This window comes from Clupea harengus, unplaced genomic scaffold (genome assembly GCF_900700415.2).
Source record: "Clupea harengus unplaced genomic scaffold, Ch_v2.0.2, whole genome shotgun sequence".
In the NCBI taxonomy this organism is placed as follows: Eukaryota; Metazoa; Chordata; class Actinopteri; order Clupeiformes; family Clupeidae; genus Clupea; species Clupea harengus.
Genome location: NW_024879722.1, coordinates 29197 through 40000, shown reverse-complemented (window position 1 = coordinate 40000; position 10804 = coordinate 29197). Strand labels below are relative to the sequence as shown.

Below are 10804 nucleotides of genomic sequence, written 5' to 3'. Positions count from 1 at the left end.
AAAAAAACAAATATACCAAAACAAAGGATATAAAGAAAAAGGAATAAAGAAAAATACAAGAAAGCAGGAGAAAAAGAAATAAAAGAAAAATAACAGCTTATTTAGATAACTTCTTCCCCTGGTAACTGGTTTACTCATAACACCCCCATTTCCTAGGCAGCGTGTCCTGGTGGTCTGTCACTGTGAATACCCTGCTGCCTGACAGGGCGCCCGGGGGGTCACACAGTAAGAGCGAGGGGGGAGGGGACGCTGAAGTCTTCATGCCTGAAACTCATAAATCATTAATGGCGCACACGTTCCAGAAACCTCTCCTCACTGGTGCTTCTGGGATACCGAAGGGGAAGCACCCGGGCCCGGTGTCACCGAGTGGCCTGCGCCGTCGCCTCTGATTAAGGGGCGAGGTGAGGCCGTGGATCTGGGATGGCAGGGCAGGGTGGAGCGGGGGAGGGGAGGGGGGTTGGTGGTTAGGACGTTGAGCTCTTAAGACCCGCGTGGGAATTCTCAGGGAGACGGATTTCGCTTTAGTCCTCACTGAAAGCTCTCAGTGGGCTTTCCCACCAAAGCACTGAGTGGAGAGAGAGAGAGAGAGAGTGAGAGAGAAAGAGAGAGAAAGAGAGAGAGAAAGAGAGAGAGAGAGAGAGATAAAGAGAGAAAGAAAAAGAGAGAGAGAGAGAGAGAGTGAGAGAGAAAGAGAGAGAGAGAGAGAGAGAAAGAGAGACAAAGAGAGAAAGAGAAAGAGAGAGAGAGAGTGAGAGAGAAAGAGAGAGAAAGAGAGAGAGATAAAGAAAGAGAGAAAAAGAGAGCGAGAGAGAGGGATAAAGAGAGAAAGAGAGAGAGAGAGAGAAAGAGAGAGAGAGATCTTCGGGGTGAGCCACTTTGCGGCCACAGCAAGGAAAAGAGATGTGACGGCAGATCCATCGCCTCTTAACAGGGTAATTTCGCCGAGGCTGGAATGAAATGGCTTGCCCTTCCCCAGAGGTGACCTGGCCTAGGAGGGAGAAACAGAGATCCCGGTCCTTGGGAATGGATGTAGACTGTATTACTACGACTGTAGATGCTAAGCACGTCGGCTAGCGCGTCTGTAATTTAAATGCTAAGTAGGGTGCGCTATGGCATCCCCACACGGCTTCCTTATCTAAACAGTCTCCCTGAGGTAAATTGATGAGCTGTAATCGTCTACAGCTGCATTAGCTAAACCTCTATTCTCATCAAAACAGCTTCCATGGTTTGATAAGGGGGGGGTAAAGAGGAAGGACGAGAAGTTTAAAAGAGTGCTTCAGCTGGAGGAGTGAACGGTGGGTGGCTGGATGGAAAGACGGGTGGACACAGGAGACGAGTGGAAAGATGGACGAGTTAAAAAGACGAAGAAAAAAAGAAGAAGTCACACACACAATGTCTCGTTCTCTCTCTCTCTCTCTCTCTCTCTCTCTCTCTCTCTCACACACACACACACACACACACACACACACACAAACTTTAATAATGAATAGAAAATGACACTGAGATATAGTATGAGTCACACTGCCTCATTACCAATCAGGCAGCTACAACTTTTCCAGCTCTCTGACTCTTTCCAACTCCCCGCAGTGGATCAGTTTCCTCCATCCCTTTCTTTTTTAACTCTCATTCTCTCTCTCTCCTCTCTGTCTCTCTCTCTCTCCTCTCCACTCTCTCTCTCTCTCCTCTCCACTCTGTCTCTCTCTCTCTCTCCCTCTCCACTCTGTCTCTCTCTCTCTCCTCTCCACTCTGTCTCTCTCTCTCTCTCCTCTCCACTCTGTCTCTCTCTCTCTCCCTCTCCACTCTGTCTCTCTCTCTCTCCCTCTCCACTCTGTCTCTCAATTTCAATTTCAATGGCTTTATTGGCATGAATGTATGGTACACTGTTGCCAAAGCACTTAAACAATAAGAACAATAATAATAACAACAATAATAACAACAATGGTAATACAGGAACAGATAAGTTAATTAAATAAAAAAAAAAAAAAATAAAAATACATAAAATAAAAAATAAAAAACATTACAATTATAATAATTACGTAAAGAAAAAACATAGACAGATAAGAATAGATACAAAAAAAAATTTTTAAAAAAAACACTATGAGTTCAGGCCTATGTTTATTGGTGGTATGGCCTGCTCTCGGAGGATGTGGCAGGACTGCACATATTCGGAGGCTAAAATGTTACAGGTCTCTATTTCCCCCAGGAGGAATGGGTAGTTTTTGTTGGTTCGTTAGGTTTATGAAACCTGGGTGGATGTATTCAAATTGTTTGTAATATGCACTTCTTATATTGTGGTATTTTGTACATTCCGTCAGAAAATGAGGCTCATTTTCGACAGCGTTAATATTGCAGTGGACGCATAGTCTCCCTTCGGGAGCCACCCAGCATTGTCTGTGTCGCCCCTTTTCTACTGCAAGACTATGGTCGCTGAGCCTGTACTTTGTTAATAGAATTCTTTGTTTATAATTTTTTATTTGGATTAAGTATGGTGCCAATTTGCAGCACCATACTTTCTCATTCTCATACATTCTCTCTCTCTCTCCTCTCCACTCTGTCTCTCTCTCTCTCTCCTCTCCACTCTCTCTCTCTCTCCTCTCCACTCTCTTTCTCTCTCTCTCTCTCTCTCTCTCTCTCTCTCTCTCTCTCTCTCTCCCTCTCCACTCTCTCTCTGTCTCTCTCTCTCTCTCTCTCTCTCTCCCCTCCCCTCTCTGTCTCTCTCCCTCTCCCCTCTCTCTTTCTCTCTCTCTCTCTCTCTCTCTCTCTCTGTCTCTCTCTCTCTCTCCCTCTCCACTCTGTCTCTGTCTCTCTCTCTCTCTCCCTCTCCACTCTGTCTCTCTCTCTCTCTCCTCTCCACTCTGTCTCTCTCTCTCTCTCCTCTCCACTCTCTCTCTCTCTCCTCTCCACTCTGTCTTTCTCTCTCTCTCTCTCTCTCTGTCTCTCTCTCTCTCTCCCTCTCCACTCTGTCTCTGTCTCTCTCTCTCTCTCTCTCCTCTCCACTCTGTCTCTCTCCCTCTCCACTCTGTCTCTCTCTCTCTCCCTCTCCACTCTGTCTCTCTCTCTCTCTCCTCTCCACTCTGTCTCTCTCTCTCTCTCTCTCTCTCTCTCTCTCTCTCACTCTGTCTCTCATTCACTGCAGACATCTTCTTTGTGTACCACTTTGGGTTATTTTTCAAGGTTTTTCCTCTCCAATTTCCAAAGCCCCTGGGGTGAGGGTTACTGTACGGTGTGTGCTAGCCCTGAACGCTAACTGAGCTGGAGCCGAGAGCCATGGAGCCAGACTCAGATTGGAGTGAGAGAGAGAGAGAGAGAGAGAGAGAGAGAGACAGAGAGAGTTGTTGTTAATCCCCTGATAATTATTATGTATTTGTATTATTGTTCCCACTTCTCCCTTTCCCCTTCTGATGTACCCTGTGTAAAGATATATGTATTGTTTATGTAATCACTTATATATGTATTGTTTATGTAATCACTTTTATATATCCAACCCAAATGCTTTGGCAATACTCTACAACGTTATGGTCATGCCAATAAAGCTTCTTTTGAATTTAAATTTGAATTTGAGAGAGAGAGAGAGAGAGAGAGAGAGAGAGAAAGAGAGAGAGAGAGAGAGAGCGCTCTCCTCTCCTCTCGTCTCCTCTCCTCTGCAATTACACCTCACTGCGTCTCAAGTGGCGTCTGATACAGGCACCATGAAATATTCAGCAAATGACTGCAAACAAGGACGTGAGTCCGGGATATGTTTGTTTTTGAGCTTGTTGTTGCCTGTTTACAGTTCAACACGGGGACATAAGGGAGAAGAACCGAATTCCACGCAGTAGACTTGAAGTAAGAATTACTTTGGGATTTCTGTTACAGAATCCAAATGTGTCTCCTGGGAACAAATCAATTGCAGATCCATGATCAAAAGACACACACAGCAAACTGAGACAAACAGCTATAATCTCCTGTTTAGCCTTGAGGAAGTGTCTCTTAAATATAAATTAGCCTAATTCCTAATGCCTCAGTCTTAAAAGCAAACAGACGTTTTCCATTCTAACTGTGTTACTGATGGCTTTTCAGGGAGCTGATTTATCAAGATATTCCTTTTATTGATCTCCTAAATACATTATATGTGTGCACATATGCTCTCTCTCTCGCTCTTTCTCACATACACACACACAAACACTCACACACACACACACACACACACACACACACACACACACACACACACACACACACACACACACACTCACACACACACGATAGGAAAATCCATGAGACATGACAGTACATGTATCCTCATTAGTCTTGGCCAGACAGAGACTGATGGGCAGTTGTTTTTGTGGCCAATTGAATCCTGCAAGTGAGGAGAAAACAGGCGGTCAAATGAACCTACAGTGTTTGCCGTTATGGCTGGTGTGTCTTTGTGTGTGTGTGTGTGTGTGTGTGTGTGTGTGTGTGTGTGTGTGTGTGTATGTGTGTGTGTGTGTGAGGTCAGTATTTGAGCACAGTTTATTGCCTGGCTATGTTGCAGCTCTGAGTATTTGAAGTGCCCCCCAACTAAGCGTTGTTAAGTGGTCCTACTTCCTCTCCTCTTCTTTTCTCTCTCTATCCCTCTCTTTCTGCTCTCTCTCTCTGTCTCTCTCATCCTCTCCCTCTCTCTCTCTCTTTTAGCCTGGCAATTATTGGCATGAATCAAAAACAGACACTCACTATCTTAGTAGTCCCACTCGCCCTCAATCCATCTCTCTTTCTCTCTCATTCTCTCTCTCTCTTTCTCCATCAATCTATCTGCTGATGTCATTTGCAGGTTCTGTTTCTGATCAGATTCATAGCCTTGTACCAGCATGAGTCTCTCTCACATTTGCTATTTGCACACCTTCCCCTGTCACTCCTGTCCATATTCCCTCATTCACACATTGATCTTTTTCCCCCGCTCTATCTCTCCTCTCCTCCACCTTCCAAACACACACACACACACACACACACACACACACGCGCGAGCGCGCACACTCTATCTCTCCTGCCCTCCGCCTTCCAAACAAAGCGCTGTGCAAGACGCCTCGGACTGCTGTAGGCAAACACCAGGTGGGGTAATGTCAGGTCAAACATCCAGTGTACACATACACACAAACACACAAAGTCATGACACACACATATGCACATGCGTGCACACAGACACACACACACACCACAAAGACATGAAGACGCACATATGCACATGCGTGCACACACACACACACACAGACAAAGACATGGACACGTACATATGCATATGCGCGCACACACACACACACACAAATACACACCCTTCTACCTAGAAAACGAATCAACAGTGGAGGAGGACATCGAGCATCCACACTAGTCAGCAGCAGGGTAATGAGGACAAGGTGACAAAACAGAAGGAGAGAAACAGAGAGAGAGAGAGAGAGAGAGAGAGAGAGAGAGAGAATGAAAGAAAGAAGAATGAAAGAATGAAAGAAAGCCAAGGCAGGAATTCTATGTGTATCCAGAAACACACTGTACCTGCATCTGATGAAGTGACCATTCTGTGTGTGTGTGTGTGTGTGTGTGTGTGTGTGTGTGTTTGTGTGTGTGTTTGTGTGTTTTGTGTGTGTGTGTGTGTGTGTGTGTGTTTGTGTGTGTGTGTTTGTGTTTTGTGTGTGTGTGTGTGTGTGTGTGTGTGTGTCCTGTGACACGCATCTCCCTCACCCTCCCCATCACCCTTGGCCTCTTCTCCATCTGGGCGACAGCTCTGAGAGTCAGGTGGCATGCTCGGATGCCTTGGCTTTAATTGAAGGGGATCAGCCTTCTCTCCAGGGGAGGAGAGGGAGAACGAGAGGGAGGGTGAGAGAGAGAGAGAGATGGAGGGAGGGAGGGAGGTAGAGAGGGAGCGGGAGAGAGAGAGATGGAGGGAGGGAGGGAGGGAGGTAGAGAGGGCAGGTGGGAGGCTGTGTGTGGTTAATACTGACCGTGATCAAAGGATGAGAGAAAGAGAGAAATCTATGAGACTCCATGTCTATGAGATTCCTTATGTTTTGGCAATATTAAATATGCTACAGTCATGCCAACAAAGCCTCTTGACTTGAAATGAATTGAACTGAATTGACAGAGAGCGAGAGGGATTGAGAGAAAGAAGGGGATGAGAGAGAGAAAGAGAGAGAGAGAGTTGACTTGTGCTGGCGCGATCCCTGGTCTGCTTTAGACCTTATTAAAGCCTCGGGCTACTCTACCTCTCTCCGAGCCTAGATTACTCTCTTTCTCCCTCTATCTCTCTCTTTCTCCCTCTATCTCTCTCTTCCTCCCTCTTTCTCCCTCTATCTCCCTCTATCTCTCTGTTTCTCTCTTATGTAAGATAGCCTGTCCTTTGGTTCATCTCTCCCCTCTCACAAATATCACTGTTAGAGGTCACTGCACTCCCACTCCTCAGTACACACACACACACACACACACACACACACACACACACACACACACACACAGCCACTCTGCCCCTTTGGGCACGAGACATGTAGAAGCTGCTACCTGATACTGGCTGTTTAAACTTTCACTCCGACACACAGCGCTGCAGCTCACCCATGACAATAAACGCTGTCATATCGCCGTGGCAACCTCATTTGTCTCCATTTAGGGACACTCTCTGCCTTCCATTCTGGAATGTGGGATTTCCTCTTTTTTTCTCTCTCTTCCCTCGACTCTCTTTTTCTCTCTCTCTATCTCTCTCTTTCTTTCTCTCTCTCTCTTCCCCGTCTCTCTATTTCTCTCTCTTGATGAGCCCCGTCAACATATGTCTGACAAATTGGAGACAAGACGTCCATCCAGCCCCGGTCCACGGTCTCTCATTCAACTCAAGGATAATAGTCTCTCTGTCTCTCTCTGTCTCTGACGGTGGCTCAGGGCAGGACACTGACGGATCTGTCACTCTTACGACTGAGAAACGCTTTGGGACTCTCACAGACACTGCCTCAGGCACACTCAGCTGAGTGGGATGTATGTCTGTTTTCCTTGCACATTCCCAAAAACAACAACAACAATAACCATAGAAAAGCTAAATACAAATGCTGGGCATGTACTATGCCTCCCGAGTACACACACACACACACACACACACACACACACACACACAAACAGACACACACACACATACACACACACACACACACACACACACACACACACACACAGTACAGTGGAGTCTGTGGCCATAGCACTCGGCTACCCCAGTGACAAAATAAAAGGATTAGTCCAAACGGCTGGGCAGGGGGAGATGATTTGTGTGTGTGAGTGTGTGCATTCATGAGTGTGTGTGTATGGGTGAGTGTGTGCGTGTATATTGTGTGTGTGTGTCTGGGTGCATGCATGGGTGTGTGTGTATGTGTGAGTGTGTGTGTGTGTGTATATTGTGTGTGTGTGTCTGTGTGCATGCATGATTGTGTGTGTATGTGTGAGGGTGTGTGTTTTGGTGTTCATGCGTGTGTGTGTGTGTGTGTGTGTGTGTGTGTGTGTGTGTGCGGGGGGTATGAGTGTGTGCACTTGTCACTTCGTCTCTCTGTATGTATACATGAATGTGTGTTTACGTGTGCGAGAGAGAGATCGTGTGTGTGTTTGTGTGTATTTGTTTCTCGTGTGTGTGTGTCACACTGTCTTGTGTTTCATGTTGCCCACGGATCCTGTGTCCATCTGCCTGTGACACTGCACTGATCTGTAGCAAGGGCCAGGCCACTCAGTCACTCCTCTGCCCTCAGACCCAGCACTGTGGTGAGCGTGTGTGTTCGTCACCGCAGTGACAGTCATGCCATGGAGCATCTCTCCTGCAGGTCAATGACACATCTCTAGTCACCCTGCACCGGATAAAGAATAATAATACCAGCTGCCCTTCACAACATTGCTGCAGTGCTAAATACAGTCCCACTACCGGCCAGTGTGTGTGTGTGTGTGTGTGTGTGTGTGTGTGTGTGTGTGTGAAAGTGTGTGCAAGTACACTTCCACCTGGTTGGACAGATCTGATGAGCATCTTCGTCTTGTCCAGGCTAAACTCACACACACACACACACACACACACACACACATGCATAGGCCTGTATGACTCACCATCCTTGCGGTAGTAGGTGATCTCAACCTTGCGTTCCTCAGAACCCAGCAGGGCCTGTGCCACCTGCGCGATAGCGTGGCGTTTGGTGAGCTCCCCGTAGAGGAAGTCACAGGTGCAGGCCTTCTGCATCACGTCCGGCCGCGAGAAGCCTGTCATCTCGCAAAACAAATCATTGCAGTAGATGATAGCGCAGTTTTGAACCCGTGCGTTGGCTATAACGAACTTCTTGTCTGCGTGTGAAGAGAGAGAGAAAAAGAAAGAGAGAGAAAGATGGTGAGATCTGAGTCATGCAAAAGTCAAGCACATACAAGGCAAGAACACACGTGAAGCACAGTGTGCGTGTCACAGCAGCAAATCTGGAGGTTATACTTTCTAGAGGGATGTTACACAGAAACAGAGTAAAATGAACATGAAGTAATAAGTAAACGTCAAGAAATCCCATCAAAAAAGTAAAATAGTCTCGGACTGACTGTGTGCTGCCGTTTGTCTGTCGAGTATGTTAATTGTCAAAACATTCATTGGACGGTGACAGAGAATATCGGAATGACCTCTACACGCACAAGGGGGCGATTTAAAATGAATTAGCCTATTCAAAATTCAAAATAGACTAAATTTAAACTATACAGAGACTCGATTTAACTATGAGGTATGAAATGTTACTTGGAAGTTCTACGAATATGTGCAACTCATGACGTAGCGCAACCATCAAAAAGGAAACGAATCCGAAATCAACTTAATAAGTCATACAGACTTTGTGACGCTTACACGGGGGAGCAGGTACATTATTTCTCCAGTCTTAACTACATGACTGTTAAGGTTCTCTCTACTAGGTTAAGGAGGAACCGCAACAACAACAAAAATATTACATTTTTATATAAGCATCCTCACATTCACTGTATATAGCCTACCACTATAAACGTTTCTGATTAAATCATGCTCCATATTTGTCATCGTTGTGACACAGCACGTCATACGTGCTTTGTTGAAAAGCGTGCTCCACGTTTTTTCATGGAAAAGGGAAAGGCATAACTCAATGAACGCAATAGTGGTTTTTTTTTCAGTTCGGATTTTGTTTCAGACTGCAAAGTGATTACAAAAATCTGTCAACAAGTTTACACTAAAGACATCTTGTATCTACTGGAGAGACACAGTTGCCCTCACAAGAGACTTACTTAGCCCCTCGAATTTTCGGATGATGGTTCCAAGGAAGGTGTTCTGTGGCGCAACGTGTCCCCTTCGCACCGGCATGGTTACAGAAGGTGGTCCGGATGCGAACCGAACTCAGAACCAAGCAGGTGAAGTTGGACCGCTCACACTTAACGCCTCTCAGTCCGTCCGTCACAGATCATCTTTGCAGATCCACTCTTGCTTTTTTTCTCCCTTTGCTCGACTGTACACTTTTGTTTCAATACGCCGCCACTATTTTAACTTCTTCCGTTTGACGAGGGCACATCGTGCGGTTTTGGTAGCCTCCTCCACCGTCGAGAATCTGGCAGCGAATTGGTGCGCTTAGAGGGTGCAATTCGCGGAGCATGACAAAATAAGACAGCTCGTGACCTCCGCGGTTTCGGCGCAAGCAATGCTCTGCCGTTAGAGAGAATGGAAGACTGACGGAGTGTGCCGCGAACTGCCAGGGGGGAAGACTGGCGTTAACCCCAGCAAAGACTCAGCTCGCGCACTCTGCTACAACTATAGCGTGACACCTCGCGCGATGTTCGATGTAGAGGCAGGAGAGAAATGGTTGTGGCCACAAACACGGTGTGTGTGTGTGTGTGTGTGTGTACAAGCAAAGGAGAGAGAGAGAGAGGAAAAATAGAGACACGGAGATCACGCGTTGTATGCCTGTTTTTTTGCGTTCTATGAAGACTTCTTCAGTCCTCGACGTCTTTGTTTCTCTACAATTAGTTTAATTTGTATTGAAAGTAGGATATTTACTTCAAGTTCGGGTCATATGTTTTATTTTTATCTCTTTTTAATTTTTTAAATTTTAAGCCTAGTCTACATCGTTAAACCTGATATTACAAGGCGCTTCCAGGAACAGTCTGCAACAAAAAGACAAAGGCTCTGTCCATGGTCCTGAAGCAATGATGCCATGTGCTGTCAGTCTTGTAACTTGTGAGTCACATCTTCTGTGTGTGTTTTTTTTATACCCGAACCCCTTAGGATGATAATGGTAAACTACAAGGAGTGCAGATGGGCCATAATCATTTTTTTATCAACGTGTTTGCCTCGAAGGGAACTGCTTCATAGGCTATGCATTTGAGAGACGCACATATGTGCAGAATATCTCTCAGACTTTCCACGTCTAAACACTCACAGGCATGCTCTCTCTCTCTCTCTCTCTCTCTCTCTCTCTCACACACACACACACACACACACACACACACACACAGAGACACACACTCTCTCTCACTCTCACACACACACGAACTCAGTCTTTTAACATCTGTCCCTATGCGGCACGAGATGAGTACCCATCTGTTCCTCAGAGAACCCCCACCCCCAGCACACACCCCTAAACCACTGAAATTCGGGCAGTCGGAGAGTATTGCAAATCCCACACAACCCCGCCGTTGAAGCCCTTTTAACAATTGAACGTCAGTGCTATAGCGTTACCGCGCTGTAATAAGACACGCTTATTTATTGATCGTGCCGCTGAGCCATGTCCCTTCATTCACGGCCTTACATTTAGAACAACAAAAGGCCGTTCTCCCTTTCTCACGGAACGGT

General features: G+C 46.2%; 1 pseudogene; it reads right to left on the bottom strand.

Moving 5' to 3' along the window:
- LOC122129992 overlaps positions 1-10266 on the bottom strand; it is a 51464-nt pseudogene extending 41198 nt beyond the window's left edge.
- Positions 10267-10804: the final 538 nt, after the last annotated feature.